This window comes from Ostrea edulis, chromosome 1 (genome assembly GCF_947568905.1).
Source record: "Ostrea edulis chromosome 1, xbOstEdul1.1, whole genome shotgun sequence".
Taxonomy (NCBI): Eukaryota; Metazoa; Mollusca; class Bivalvia; order Ostreida; family Ostreidae; genus Ostrea; species Ostrea edulis.
In genome coordinates, this window is record NC_079164.1 from 48,605,520 (window position 1) to 48,616,826 (window position 11,307).

Consider the following 11,307-nt stretch of genomic DNA (forward strand, 5'->3'; position numbering starts at 1 on the left):
GAACAAATGATGCATTGCGTAGTTACAAATACACAGTTACAAGGAGAGAAGATTGACCCTGGTGGCTTTCTATAGTCTTAACGATGGGACATGTTATTCTATAATTGTTTCCCGCTATCTGTCTACCTGTAGACAATCATTTGTTCCGATTTCTTTTAAGGTTCACTAAAAACACTCGGGTGACTTGTTGCGATTGGTCATTTTCCGTCGTGGCTTGAACACAGAATCAATTTCTTCTCAAAAAGTATATTTCTTAGCAAATCTGGAATGGGTCATCTATGGGGAGAAGGATTTGATTGTTTGGCGTCTCTTGGAGAATTTATCAATCTTATCGATACGTCACAAGCGGTAGGTGAAGTACGTTTTACAAATTTGGACCAACGCGTTTTTTAAATAATCACGCCTTGGCTTGTGATCGCTGTTACTTGAGAATGTATGTAATACTAAGCCTAGAAGAGTTCCGAAAGGTTATGCAGTAGTTCGTATCTGATATACCACATATTAGAACAAATGATGGATTTACCAATACACCAAAACAGGTTTTGCATTTATACTCATCAAAAAACAAATGCACACTGTCAACTTAAAAGTTTCAAATACGGATAATGCTTTACGTATACTAACAACATTTACACAGTCATTTTCACTGGATTGACATTGCACCAATAAAAAGTACTTTAAGTTACATTTAACATTTCTACATCTACATTCAAAATTTCTTCATTTACATTGAACGAATGATGCATTGCGTAGTTACAAATACATGTACATAGTTACAAGGATAGAATTTTCACCCCGTTGTCTTTTCATATAAGACGACGTATATAAATACGATACCTAGGTAAAATGTTCTCCTGCACTAGATTTAGTTAGAGAGATTATCGAAAAGGAAATATAAAATACTATGTGTTTTGTTTTGACAGCGTGGCGAAAAACGTGTAGGCTTAAAAATCGGTATGCTTTCACAGAAGTCGGCGTAGGTTATAGTTTTGTATTGAAATACAGTTTTTCAAATTTTGATTGTATCCCACAGTACTGGTTCCGTAAGGATAGTTTTAGTTTCCCTTGAATTCTCCATAATCACGGATGAAATACTTTGTGTGCTTGAATTTAAGCAGAAATTCTGCATTCCACAATTACAGGTTGTACGTGAAATGTAATATATTAAAAAGTGAATTTAAAAAGAAATTAAAGTATTAATTAATATTGTATTAATAGCGACCTTCTAACTCTAAAACTCGACGAGATGTACATGTAAAGTGTACATGTATTTATAGACAATGTATATTCGTATTTTGTTTGAATTTAAATGATTTAATTCAAATATTCCTTGTTATTTAAGATTTTAATCAGTTGTTACTTGAATACCAACATTGTTGTGTTTACAAAAAGTAATTTAAGTGAGTTCCGGGGTATTCTCATCTCAATAATGAGATGGCTTTAAGTTAATACCTCGGACGTCATCAATTTCTCGCAGTATGAAAGAGTAAACATTGATAGCTAAGGAACCTCGCGTCGTAAATGATTGCACACATCGTGGGATGCCGCCGGTCGATAAAGATTGAAAGGTAAACAGTTTCAGTATTTTTCAAAGATTTTCTCGATGATGCATTATGATTAGTGTATAATGAAATGCTTCCTGAACTGCATACCGTTACGTGAGAAATTTCCCCCAGAAGATAATCATTTTTTATTAAGATTAAGACGATGATTAGTTATGGGGGAGGGGCAAAAACAAGATCCACCTGTGTGAAATCGCTATACGTTACACATTGTTTACCTGTCTTTACATTTCCGTTTTAAAACCCAGGTAATCTGCATACGAGAAAGGAAGCAAGGTATACAATGGTTGACGACTTATTGCACATGAAAGTGAGAGGATGAACAACAAATCTCACGTGGTCTTTGTGGTGCACAAAATCGTAAGATAAAAAGACGTATTTGTTTTTATGTGCCACAGAAAAAAACAAAAGGAGTAACAACCCGCCCCCGCGTTATTTATCATGAAGCAATCATGATTTGTCCCCATGTATTTGGGCAACAATATATGCCTGTCAACGAGGCAATGCTTTTATCGGTCGGTCAGGATTGGTTTGGTTTGTTTGTCTGTCTGATTGTTAGCACACTGACACAAATCGTATTCGTTGTGCATGGTTTTACCCCACTACCAAGTACTTAGATTTAAAGGAAGATCTGTAATCTTCGAGTGGTTTAATTTACAGACTTTGTCTTCGTGTACTTAGGCGTGACCTTCTGTAGAATAATGTTATCATTAATCGTCATTCTAATCTTCCAAATATTATCCTTCAAATCAAGTCATTCTTATCGCTGTTTTATTTTAAATGGAAATAGTCAAATTTTTAAAATCAACTAACAACTTATTGTCCAAGAATTTCGATTTTTTAAACGGCTGTATAATCAAAATCATATATATGTATCTGGGTTTAAAAAAGTATAAAAATAAGATTAAAATACAGTGATAAAAAGAAATAAATGTCGAACATGTATACACATGGGAAAAAGTATTGCAACACCAAAGTTACTAATTTCTAAAATTCTTGAAAATCGGAGCAATAATTTTGAATCCAGTAATGGAATTAAATCAGTACCTTTGTATTACGAAATACCCGAATGGGCCTCCGTGACCGAGTGGTTAGAGCATCGCGCTCAAAACCACACGGCCTCTTACCTCTGGTCAGCGCGGGTTCGAATCCTGCTCGCGCCGGTAAGTGAGAAAGTTCCCCGGTTTACTTTCGGAAGGTCGGTGGTCTCTTACTAGGTACATGTACATTGTATCTGGGTTCTCTCGGAAACCAATAAAATTGGGCGCCACCAGATAACTGAAAAATTGCGGAAAACAGCAAGACTCAAATGCAACCCCATGGCAAAGTATTGGACTGAGGAAAACATGCATGCCATTGGGACAAACTGGCCATCAAATTGGGTAATCAACATTCAAGCATCAGTTAACAAATGACGTCAAAGATCTGGAGGACCTGGTAAAACATCTGTTCGGGAGGACAATGCAGTCAAGGATGGCCAGACGAAACGTTTGTACCAATAGCTCAGTTCTAAAAAGTCCATTGGTCGGACGAGAGTCACTTTTGCTACATAACACAGATTAACGAATAAGTGCATGGCTGCAACCTAGAATTGCATACATGTATTGGTGAACGGAATATTGTAGAGGCGATTCTGTTTGGCGTGGGTCAGTAATGGTGTAGAACCGTGTCTCCTACGACTGTAAGCTGGGTCTTATCAACTTAATACACAAAATTACCAAAGGTACATTCTTGCTGCAAGTGCTGTGCCTCATTTTGACAATGACTCTCTTCGACCAAGGCCAGTGTTCATGGATGACAATGCCAGACCACATCATGATCGTGCTATGAGGGATTTTTTTTTGCGTAGAGAGGCAGTTGCGACACTGCCTTGGCCTGCTTGATGTCCAGATTTTAACCCTATTGGGCACATTTGGGACTTCACTGGTAGCCGAGTTCGTCAAAGAACACCTTCAATGCAAACATTAGATGAGCTGACACAGACACTGCATGGCAAGCTCTATACAAAATCAAATTCAACGTTTTGCTCAGAGGCAAAGGGGCATGGACACGATTGAGCTGAAAATTTTATTTTGCCATTTTTATCGTTTACAATGCTTAACTAATTAAAGTATTTCAAATGGTCAACCAAAATTTGAAAATCAATTTTTGAGTTACAAGTGAGATACAGCACTCACAATTCTTTGTTATGTAAACAAGGCTCGTGGCATGTTTTTGTTTACATATAGATTGCTTGATAGAAAAATAGCATGTTTAAAATAAAATGATTTGTGCTAAACACTAGAAACTATTTAAATGTGTTCAGAATTAATTTGTATATTGAAAAATCTGCTTTAAACGAACTTTTATTAGTATATTTAGCTTATATGTGTAAACAAAAACATGGCACAAGCTTTGTTTACATAACAAAGAATTGTTAGCTCTTTATCTCCCATGTATCTCGACAACTGACATTGAAATTTTTGCTGACCATTACAAATGCCTTACTTAATCATTGTAAACATTAAAACGGAAAAATAAAATTTGAAAATTTTCAGCTGAAATCGTGTCCATATCCCTTTTAGGTAACGTTTGCAACAGGGGGATAACCCTTGATGTACCTCCGAGCACGTCACATTGTATGACGTCACAATAAAAATGTGCATCACGATGTACCTGTAGGTCTATATAGTTGTATCGTGGGGAAGATATCATAATATTTTCTCGCCATCTACTACAGCTGTCAAGTGTTAAGTTGTGTATGTATAAATCTGCTTGACAAATGTTTCTCAAATGATCATTTATCAATTTTTCTTTGCTATTATAAAAGTCTACAATTTTTCATATATAATAATTATGCGCTACGATAATTTTGATTTTATGTTGTGACCTTGAAATCGCCCCTAATGGTCATCGGCATTTGGAATATATAGATGGAGAAAGTAAGTTTTTTTTTTTTAAAGAACGGTTTGGCGCAGATAAAAGATGACGATCGTTTGCTAATATTTTGCGTGAAACCATGAGAGGAAACATATGTAATCAGTGCAAACATTGCAAGGGGAAGTAGGATTTATTTTGATGTTGTTATAATCGATCATTGTTTGTGAACAGTATCCTCTTTGACAAGGTTCGACATTAACGAAGCTAGGAATTTTTATGACATTCCCAAACATTTTTCAGATAAACTTGACTATGATTTACCTCTCTAATTACTTTATATTTCAATGCTGTGGTATCTTCTACAGTGTACTTGCGCATGAACTTTGAAATGTAGAAATATCATGTCACACGACTGATATGATCACGTAAGAATAAAAGAGGGGTCCTCTCTAGTATATTTAAGGACTGAATTTAATTCTGGGACATAGTATACGAGTATAACATGGTTTGGGTCAGTTTACGCTTAATAATTACCCCCCCCCCATTTTGATTGATTTTAATATTTCATTTCTAAGGTAGATATCCATAGGTATTTATTCATCATATTTGTTTTTGTCTCTAAGGTCATACTATTTAATATTATTTGATAAAATTCTAATTTCACGTTCATCGATCGTCAACTTGATCCATATCCCTTGATAATAAAATTGTTAAGATAAATCAGGAGAAAATGTGATACTACAATACGTGACAAATAAATATAACTAGTTTATCATTTTTGGGGTGGGAATCATATGTTGTTCATGAAAATGTTCAATGCACCCTTTAAAAGTTGTACAATTATAAAATGAACTGACAAATTGCATAAATGAAATAATTCTTTTTAATCTGTAACCATGGAAACAAAGCCCGGTAGGTAGTCATTTTATTTGCTTTTATAAATGTTTATGACCCAAATAGTATGTTAAAAGTGAAAATTTTCTGACGTAGACCTTGTAAAGCTGCTCAATATGCATTTTTGTTGCCATGACATCCAATTTAGATTTTATTCAAGATATAAAAAGTGCTATTTTTGTGTTTTGAATTTAAATGTCTTTACTACATGTAATTAGTATGATCTGATAGATAGTTCTCCTTTTAAAAATTCTACTACGTTTTTACTCCATAAATGTGCCTTGTGTAGTTTTTGTGCCACTAGAATTCCCTTTTGTACAAAGATCCAGAATATGTAAAACATCACACAATTAAGCCCATCTGTTTAAAAAAAACGACACGGGCAATTTTTTTAAATCAATTTTTTCTAGAGAGATTCCTACTGAACATACTGATAAGCTACATGTTAAAATGTCGCAAACCTTACCTTACATGTTAAAATGTCGCAAACCTTACCTTACATGTTAAAATGTCGCAAACCTTACCTTACGAAGACGCTTAGAGTCCGTCATTCGTGTGAGCGGAAGTTATACTAGATACTAAAAAAACCACTTTAGTTTAATGTTGATGCAACTTGTGTTAATTTATATAACTCTGTTGCATTCATAACAGATATTTGAATCAATATAAATAGATGGAATTTTATTTACTGTAAATTTTCCTCAAAATATCTCGTTTAATCTTTGAAAAAGAACGGCAATGAATTCATTTACTTATGATGTTTATAACGTTTTTAGAGATCAAGTGATGCTACAGTTTATTAAAACAAGAGGCCCATGGGCCACATCGCTCACCTGAGTCACCTTGGCCCATATCTGAAGACTTCCCATATATATTTGCATGTAAAACCTAATAGTCCCTACTATGGCCCAAACTACCCTTTGCAAACTTGAATCTACACTATGTCAGAAAGCTTTCATGTAAATGTCAACTTCTTTGGCCCAATGGTTCTTGAGAAGAAGATTTTAAAGCTTTTTCCTATATTTGTATGTAAAACTTTGACCCCCCCCCCCCACTTGTGGCCCCATCCTACCCCCAGGGGCCATGATTTGAACAAACTTGAATCTCCACTATGTCAGGAAGTTTTCATGTAAAAATCAGCTTTTCTGGCTCAGTGGTTCTTGAGAAGAAGATTTTTAAAGATTTTTCCTATATATTTGTATGTAAAACTTTGATCCTCTATTGTGGCCCCATCCAACCCCTGGGGCCCATGCTTTGAACAAACTTGAATCTGCATTATATCAGGAAGCTTTCATGTAAATCTCAGCTTTTCTGGCTTAGTGGTTCTTGAGAAGAATATTTTTAAAGTTTTTCCCTATATATTTGTGTGCAAAACTTTGATCCCCCTTGGGGCCCCATCCTATCCCCGGGGGCCATGATATGAACAAACTTGAATCTGCACTATGTCAGAAAGTTTTCATGTAAAAATCAGCTTTTCTGACTCAGTGGTTCTTGAGAAAAAGATTTTTAAAGATTTTTTCTATATATTTGTATGTAAAACTTTGATCCCCTATCGTGGCCCCATCCAACCCTCGGGGCCCATGATTTGAACAAACTTGAATCTGCATTATGTCAGGAAGCTTTCATGTAAATCTCAGCTATTCTGGCTTAGTGGTTCTTGAGAAGAAGATTTTTAAAGTTTTTCCCTATATATTTGTGTGTAAAACTTTGATCCCCCCTTGGGGCCCCATCTTATCCCCGGTGACCATGATTTGAACAAACTTGAATCTGCACTATGTCAGAAAGTTTTCATGTAAAAATCAGCTTTTCTGGCTCAGTGGTTCTTGAGATGATTTTTCCTATATATTTGTATGTAAAACTTTGATCCCCTATTGTGGCCCCATCCAACCCCAGGGGCCCATGACTTGAACAAACTTGAATCTGCATTATGTCAGGAAGCTTTCATGCAAATCTCAGCTTTTCTGGCTTAGTGGTTCTTGAGAAGAAGATTTTAAAAGTTTTTCCCTATATATCTGTATGTAAAACTTTGATCCCCCTTGTGGCCCCATCCTACCACCGGGGGCCATGATTTGAACAAACTTGAATCTGCAATATATCAGGAAGCTTTCAGGTAAATTTCAGCTCTTCTGACCCAGTGGTTCTTGAGAAGAAGATTTTTAAATGACCCCACCCTATTTTTGCATTTTTGTGATTATCTCCCCTTTGAAAGGGACATGGCCCTTCATTTGAACAAACTTGAAAACCCTTCACCCAAGGATGCTTTTGGCCACGTTTGGTTGAAATTGGCCCAGTGGTTCATGAGAAGAAGATGAAAATGTGAAAAGTTTACAGACACAGACGGACGCCGGACAAAATGTGATCAGAAAAGCTCACTTGAGCCTTCGGCTCAGGTGAGCTAAAAATAGCATCAAACATGAAAACTGTTATTCATCTTATAGTGTGAAATTACTTATCATACTTCAGCCTCAGTCACACCGGATAGCAAGATTATTGCATCGTACGACTTATAGCAATTTAGTGACATGACGACCCATCGGAGTTCATTTCTATGACTTCAAATCTCGGCCGCAATCTGCGATTGGTAAAACGATAGGTTTTATGTCATCGTGCGATTGATGTACGACTGGTTGTGCCTTTACAAAAGATCAGTTGTATTTAATCGTGAGACTGGTGGCAGCGACCGAAGAATGTTGATCAATCAATCCCATGCCACCAAGAAAACCAAGCGCAAGGACAAAAGTAAAAAAAAAAATCGACATTTCTCCAGATCTTGAACCTTCGCAGAATTGCGGCTACAGCAGCTTTCGTTGCGTATGAATTTGCATTTCTATTTTAAGTCTTCGCTGCTGTATTTTCATTCCTGCTATGTTGATACTGTATACACGGCTATTTTCGCCCTTCCACAATTCCAGACAGTTTCGCCCCGTGTTTACCCGCCCTTTTACACTTGCAGACACAGTCATTTTATAAGAATCAAATTTGAATTCGTCCACTGACAACGAGGGCAAAATCGTAATGGAAGTGAATAGTTCCTTTTATCCCGCTTCAGACAAGTTTGTAGATAATTGGTTGGTTAAAAGCTAATCACATGACACCCTGAGATTTTTTTCATATTACGTCCATGGAGGGTATAGTTTGACAACTGGTATACGTCAGTTAACGAATCACATGATGCCCGAAATTTCAATACACCGTCTCCGTGCAAGAGTAAATATCGGTCCGACAGCTACTGTGGCTTTCAATGTATATCTGCATTCGGTTTCAACTTACATGATTAGTTTATTTAATGATATTATTGATATTCTTCACTGTGATGTTTTGATATTGTGATTATATGATGTTCAATGTGATACACAAACACCATATTGGTGTTCAATTTCATGATTGAATTGACATCTATGAAAGATGTTACTGAAATCTGAACAAATTTTCTAAAGGTCTTCAGCGGGATAAATTCGTTAAACAGTCAGTTTGGCTTCGCCTCGCCCATCACGGATTTCCATTTCACACCCGATGGCTCCGTATAACGTCCCAAACTGACTGTATACTAATAGTATGTACATTATGCTATTTCTGTATATGAAATATAAAAAACTAAAAAAAACAACAAACAAACTAGAAGTTTCTCGAGGTCATACAACCAGTCGTACCTATGATAGATCTTGAGTAGTCGTACGATTCATCGGGGGATTAAACAACTAGTTTTACCATCAATCGCTTGGTAGTACGTTCTCGTTACGACTACAGGGTCGAAAAATCGTGCAGGATTGGTGGTGAGATCTTGCGCGACTGGTATTACGATTTGTCTGCGACCATCACAGGTCGTCGAAGACTGGCTAGAAGTTTTGAACATGCGTAAAGAACTTGTTGTGATTGATTTTGCAATGATAATCGTAAGCTCTCTCTGCGATTTCCAGTTGTAAGTAGGTTGTATCGTGGTCGTGAGCTCGGTGTAACCGAGACTTTAGGGTAAGAGAAAAATGTTGGTGTTGTGATAATTTCCCCATGTTTTTATAACTTGAAAATCATCAATATGAATTTTCTCGATCACACCCAAACACAGGGCTCTTTAAATTATATTACAGGATGAACCAAAATAACTTGTGCCATTTTAAACTTGACTCAAAATGTCATGAAAAATGCTACACTGTTTTTTTTTCGTTAATAACTTGGGTAATGCTACATTGTTTTTTGTTTTTTGGGGGTTTTTTTTTTTGTGTGTGTGTTAATGCACCAATTTAATATCATTTGCAATAAATTACTTACATAGAACGTGGTATGTAAATAGTTGTGTAATGTATGAGACAGACTCTAGCTGTAGTTTGTAAATTGTATGTAATATATTCTGCAGGAAACTGTCAAGCATTGAATTTCATTATCATATTGTAGAAGTTTCCCAGTCGTGAAAAATATAGTATCGAATTAATGGATCACCCTGTATAAAGAACTTATTCGATAAACTCGCGCGGTAGTGGCATAGGCACGTGTATGATTTTATATTATGTCTAGAATTCGTCTAGGCCGTAGGGTTGACGGAAAGGTTTCAGTACTAATATACTTCCAATCTTGCATTTACATCGTAATCAGCAGTTTCATGACAGCATATAGTGCTCAACGGAACTGAAAACAGATCTGATTGTTTTTATATCCTATTTTAGATTCGATTTTGTTCAGATCAGGGCTCTTGTGGACAAAGTAAAACTGGAACAGGGATCAAAACTAGGATTTATAATGTAAAGTTGTATATATAAAGAGAGTTGAGGAAAAGCCTTTGAAAAATATTCTTCTAAGTGCACTAATCAAGATTCGTTTTTATAAGAATTATTAGGGGTTTATTATGAAGGCCCAGTGATTCCGTGTAGGAACCAAAAAAAATCTTTCTAATGAAATCAAGAATCAAATTATATATTGTTGACAGTTTGTAACATGATATGCATCCTATTGTGATGTGACGTATTGGTGCGGCCGTTTGGCCTTTGTATGCTTTCCCAAATAAGTTGAAAAACTGTCCGAAATTGCCCATTGTTTCCAAACATTCTGACAGAGTTTACAGAATAGAAAGTTCCACGTAGCACTCTGTATACATACATATTCACGTGTCTGATTCATAGAATAACCTTTATTTATTGTCTTCTCGTGCTATACACAATCCCACCACAGTTCTGCAATTGCTGATTGGGATCAATTGTGGATAGGAAAAATGTAATTTACTTAAAATGACGAAAATGATGAAAAATACATAAACCCCGAAAGAGAATTAGATTAAGAGCTAATCACACAATGTAAAATGGTATTTCAATAAAATGCCGATCCCCTAAAATTACAGATGTACAATATGTATGCACAAAAATACAAATTAGATAATGATAGCACACCAAAGTTTATCAGATGTAGAACACAAAAATTATAGTATTTAGACTGAATTTTGTTACACAGGTTTTCCTCCACTACACTGCTGGTATCCATATGCCCAGAATAAAAAACATAGCACAGAAACAGTAATCTGATTTAGCAGATATTTCTGTGAATGGTTTGTTTTAAGTCCCTTCAACAATCATTTACCCACATCAAGATATCACAAGTTGTATGTTTTTTGTTTGTTGTTTTATAATGTTTCACTCACGCAGAGACGTCGCTAACTGTCGGTGAAGAACCGCACATTTATATCTACATGTAGCTTATGGCCGTAGCAGTGAGGGTTTTCAATAGTGTCACCGGTGGGGATCCAGGTTAGAATAGATCCTCAGTGCCCCTTGACTGTCGTACGAGGCGAATATATGGGGGCGGTCCTTCAGATGAGATCGCCAAAACCGAGGTCCTGTGTCACAGCAGGTGTGGCACGAAAAGATCCCTTCAACCTCAAAGGCCGTAAGCGCCGAGTATAGGCCTAAATTTTGCAGCACTTCACCGGCAATGGGGACGTCTCCATATGAGTGAAAAATTCTCGAGAGGGATGTTAAACAATATACATATGTATAATCAATCTCAGTAG

General features: G+C 36.2%; 1 protein-coding gene across 2 annotated transcripts in view; it reads left to right on the forward strand.

Moving 5' to 3' along the window:
• Positions 1-1,477: 1,477 nt before the first annotated feature.
• The window catches only part of LOC125651881 (calmodulin-beta-like), a 44,506-nt gene continuing 34,676 nt past the window's right edge, over positions 1,478-11,307 (forward strand). Inside the window, exon 1 of one of the 2 annotated variants that reach the window (XM_048880731.2) lies at positions 1,478-1,568. The gene's annotated coding sequence lies outside the window, so the exon portion shown is untranslated. The remainder of the gene's footprint in view (positions 1,569-11,307) is intronic. The other variant, XM_056152905.1, reaches the window with a different exon arrangement.